The sequence below is a fragment of the Acyrthosiphon pisum genome, chromosome A1, assembly GCF_005508785.2.
Source record: "Acyrthosiphon pisum isolate AL4f chromosome A1, pea_aphid_22Mar2018_4r6ur, whole genome shotgun sequence".
NCBI classification, from domain to species: Eukaryota; Metazoa; Arthropoda; class Insecta; order Hemiptera; family Aphididae; genus Acyrthosiphon; species Acyrthosiphon pisum.
In genome coordinates, this window is record NC_042494.1 from 156,887,350 (window position 1) to 156,892,957 (window position 5,608).

Here is a 5,608-nt window from a genome sequence, read left to right on the forward strand (position 1 = left end):
ATTTGATATTTACTCGATTTCTCATGTAACGATTTTCTTATTTAATTGTAATTAAAAAACGAAGGACTGTAGATATTTGAAAAATTCACTGAATGTTAATATTTTAAATTTTTATACACCATAAAATTTTGAAAATATTTTGACTTTTTTTGAGCTGTTTACGAATATTGTCAGTTTTCAATTTGTTTAGTTTTTTTTTCTATAAATATCAATAAAATTTTGTTTGATGGGTAAAAAAACGTGAAAATTTAATGCAAGGCTCCTGATATATTGTTAAAATAGCAGTTGAAAAATATTAAAAATACATAGGCACAATTTTTTTTTAAGCATTTTAAGTTCAAATTTTGACAAAATTTATCAAATTTAAAATTGAATAACTATTTTGTAGATAAAAATTCATAAAATGTTCAACTTTTATATTTAAGGATTGAAAATTTAAAATAAGATTCCACGTAAGTAGTTAATTCTGTTACCAAAGAATCTAAAAAATACATAAGCACAGTTTATTTTTATACTCGTTTTAAGTTCAAATTTGGACGAAATTAATATAATAAAACCTAGAATAACTATTTTAGTTATTTTGTTGTGATTGTATAATATTATTCGTGGGTACTTGAAACTTCTAAAGTATACTAATATATATCTATAATAGTATCACGGTTTATTGCTGATGTATAACTTATTATAAGTACCTAATGGGTATTGTGATATGATTAATTTGGAATTTTCAATTTTTGACCTATTGTAGATCAATTTTTTTTTTAATACCATAGACATAAGTATAATATATCTTATACCTAGATTCAGTCTCCACTCAGAATCGTTTTTCTTATACAATGATATTTTATCATTGAATTCAAATTTAATACCATCCATTATACAGTGACCCACTTGTAACCTACTGTACAGCAGAGCGACATCCACTTACCCACCTTTTTTTTTTTTTCTTCACTAATGGACAGCACATTCCGCCCTTCTAATAGTTATACAAATTATACAATTATTCAATATTATCCAAAATATGCTGCAGTTCTATAAGTATTTTAATATACCTAGTGGAAGAGATTAATGTAGCATACTTTCGACGGAATCGAGTAACTCCTGCTAGATCACGCTACGACCAACACTGGGGGGTTTTGGTTTTTTTTTAATCCAAGACATTCTCATCGCTACACCCTGTATAATATGCGTACAAGATATAGGTATATGGTGCAGACTATAATGATCACTAATTTAAACATATATCGGGTCGTGTGTTCTTATACATATAGGTATTATGATTTCGGGTGATATAGTCGAAACAAGTAATACTAAGTCGCATAAATAATATAAAATAAAACAAGTCCCCTCGTTACTGCAGGACTACGGAGCGGTTATATGGCAGGGGTAGGCATATTATCGATTGCGCAGTATTATAATTATATGAATGAATCGACGAAAAGCTATAAGACTATTAATGTAATCGCGATTTTAAGTGCTCTGTATATCCGATTTCTAAGTGGAATTCGGGACATCCGATTTCGTAGTTTACCGAAATAGCGGCTCGTATGATATAAAGAGGTTATATACATTATACATATAATCTACTCTGTCGTATATGTACGCTTTCACTTATTATTATATTAAGAATACCGTACAAGGACACGTCCAAAAGTGATTTAATCGGAACGGCGAGGAAGCGAATCGTCCTATAAGCTTACGAATAACAAAAGCTTACTTTCCTCATTATTTGCAGTTTGTAATGTCGCTCTCTGTGTTCTGCCACCAAGTCTCCAAATTGATACTGGGTTCTCCTAATTCTAAAATGACTTTAATGTAAAGTCACTATATTACAAAGCACAAAGAATAGCCACGAGGCGTTTTGAGTCGTTGAATTTAACATGGGATATTAGTAATAACTATTAACTATACCCCTGGAGGTCAACCCTCTTATCGTGTTTCCTCTTTGCCTGTATAGCGGCTGTAGCTATTGGCTATTACACCAATCCAGATATATTATTAAGCTATTAACGATAATATATAACAATAATTACAATACTATAATAATATTACAATATGCGATATCATACAATAATCATGCTATATTATAATGATGTGTTTTTTTTTGATAGTCAAATTTCTAGCTAAAAATCCTGTATAATATAAAATATACTTTGCCACCGTCTGTATTAAAATTGTTCGGTGTAGCCCTGTAGGTTCTTCTGCAGCTCCGCGTCATGCAGCAACAAAACTACACGTGCGTCTACATTTACGCGAATAATTGCGTTTTCGCGATTATTGCGATCGGTGCGCGTTTATATATGTTTATATAATATAATGTATGATATTATATGGTATCAAACGTATTATTTACCGAAACATATATCGTACTGTCCTCTGCCACGTGTAGATCGTATACGTGACGTTAACTTTTAATCAAAAAGTTAAAAACGAATTAATGCGCGTAACGATAAAACTACATTATTACTTTACTCTCTCTCACACACACACACAAACACACACACACACACATATATATACACACATATATATACACACACGGTCCAGTACATAGACCGGAGGCACAGCTTGTGGGCGGACGTGATGTGCGCGAGTAAATTATTATCATTCGCCATTTGTGGAGTATGTGCGGCCGACATGGAGGGATGCAATGCCACCCTTATTTCCAATATACGTACGCGAAAACCCGATAACGCGTCCATAGCTTAACTGCGCTATCGTTGTTTTAAAAATATAATAATACATATTGGAACGTTCTTCGACGTCGCCCAGCGTCGAGACGTTTGTCGAAGAAGATTTTTATTATATTTTGATTATCACAAAATTATACAATGTATCAAAGAAAATATTGAAAGATACCTATACCACAGAATAGCCAGAAGGGTGCACTTTTTTTGATTTACACGGGTTCTTTTGGGGGATAGATTATCAATACCCGTTGGGATATCAGTGTAGCCTGTATAGAGATAGTAAAAAATTGTACAACCACAGTATAATCTGTGGTACCGTATTAAACTTATTGATACAATAAATATTGTATATCATTTATTGTATAATAATAATTAACAATCTTATCAGTATATATATATCAATAACTTATCACTGAAAAATAAAATATTTACAATGATAACAGTAAAAATGCGCAAACTCAGTTTCAGCATCAAAAGAGAATTTGTAATTATTTTCAAAACCTGGCAACACTGATATCCCAAACATTTTTCACGGATTTTCGAGTTCTCATTAAGTGCACCTTCTGGTTATTCTGTGCCTATACCTATAAGCTAAGCTTGTATTGGTGTAGGCTAGTCCGTCAATAGCGCGAATAGCAGTGGGCATTTTTCTTACGACAAGAGCCCAACGATTTCACGAGAAAAATAGTATATACACCGATTGTACACATCGATGGAATATTCAAAATATATAATAGTGCTATAATATTATATTATTATAAAATATAAATAAATACTAGATAACTGTTGTATGCACTTTCTGCGATGTACATGCGCGTATTATACAATTTTCCAAAGGTCAAACGAGGTCACAGTCGGATCACCCACTTACCCTATTTGATCTAAATCGTGTATGATATCGTTATGATATATAATGTTTTATATGTATATAATTATCATTTTAATTTGTGGTACGATGACAAATTGTTTCAAACAAACAAATAAACGAGTTGTAGTGGACGTACTATAATTTAGTGTCTGTAGAGAAATAGTTTTGAATATCTGCCATTTGAATTTCGTCAGACAAATTTAGAAGGAAATGGTTCTCGAATAAGTTATGCCATTGCAACCTAAAAGATTATTACGATATATTGATTTAGAGTTTAGATGCCGGTGCACGTCTTGTGATTAAATAATATTATGTGTTCGTAACAAAATTAGAGTTATAATTAAAAATATGTTTCACATAAAAACTGTGAAATTAACGTGTCGCATGAAAAATCTCACACATTTTTTAATTAGGTATAGCTCTAATTTCGTTACAAAGATTAACTTGGACCTATAATAATAACGACTTGTGCGTATCAGTTTAAATGCTAATCTAATAACTAATTAAGTTAATACAGTGAGAAAACCATACAATTTTACAATATATTATGTTATATTGTTGAAAGTAGAAGTATCTTGCATACATTTAAAATTCAGCCGATTTCAAAATAATTGTTTTTTATTCATATTATATTATAATTAAAGAACTCTACAGAATGGCTATTTTTGAATTTTTGAAAAAATTTTTTTTTTTTAGACCCATGGTAAAAGGGAGGCTTATTAGTCATATTCGTATTATATATTACATTTAAAAAACCAGCATTAGAGTATAAAATATCTGAACTATATTTCGAATTAGAGCTAGGTACTGACTTTCCAACTAATTAACATGCCGCGTCATGTTGCCATAAGACATAATATATACGCTGTGCCTTTTTATAACACGATTAAATCCTGGAGACCTCTAAATAGCGGACAACATTTTGGCAGAAAAAAGTGTCCGGTATCCAGAGCTTTCACCTTTATAAATTGTATAAAACAAACAAAAATAACGTTTACAGGATAACCGAAATACCGTACAGGGGCGCGTTCCTGTTGACGGACGCGACGGTCGAGGCGGACGGCCAACTTCAAGCAGCCGAACAAGACGCGGCGGCAGCGGTGGGCCACGAGACGCCGGCTCTACAGCTGGCCGTCCGGCCAGTCTCGGAGGACGTGCGGGAGCGGCGCGGCACGGGCCAACGTCAGTTCCTGCAGAACGCGTTCGGAGCGGCCACCGCGGCCGTTGCGGCGGGCGTGGCGGGCGTGGCCAACGTGGGCGGCTTGGCCGGTGCGGTGGCCAACGCGGCCGTGGGCCGGCAGCAGGTCACGGTGTACGTGACGCGCGTGGACCGCGTGGTCGACGACCGGCTGACCGCTACGCTGGTGCCCAAGAACTGCATGCCGGCCCGGGTGGACGCGTTGAGGCGCTGCAACGGAGCGGTCGACCCGTACTCGGCCGCGCTGCCCGAGACGCCGTACATGAAGCTCCCGCAGCCCGCGTACATGCAGGAGCGGCCGGCCGTGGCCGTGGACATCGTGTCAAAGGTCGGCGGCCTCGTCCGGGACTTTGTCGACGCCCAAGCTGCCGCAACCGCGGCCGACGGCATTCGTCTGCGGCGTTACCGACACGCTACATCTGCAGCCGACGGCGTAACCGAACCGCTATAATAAAGAGCAGTAATAGTGACTACCGCCACTTTAATTATAATATTAATATTTTTTACTATTATTTTTAATCTTTAAATATAGTGATTATTGAATGAGTTATCTCCTAAAACTTTAACACTTATTGTCCCGTGGAATATAATATATAAACTGTTTTCGGTTTTTATTTTTATTTTTTTAATCTCGAAAGTAATCATTATAGCCACTATTACTGAATATCTTTATGGTGTCGTATACGAATATTGTTATGTTATATAATATATTTTAGTAAATAAAAAATACGAAGTTACTACAAAGAAGTTTTTGTTGTTTTAAATCGTGCGTAATATAATACATAGTGGTGATTCATCGAGCGTGCCCAGTGTTTTTAACAGCTGATGCAGTCATGAAAAATCAATTGTTTG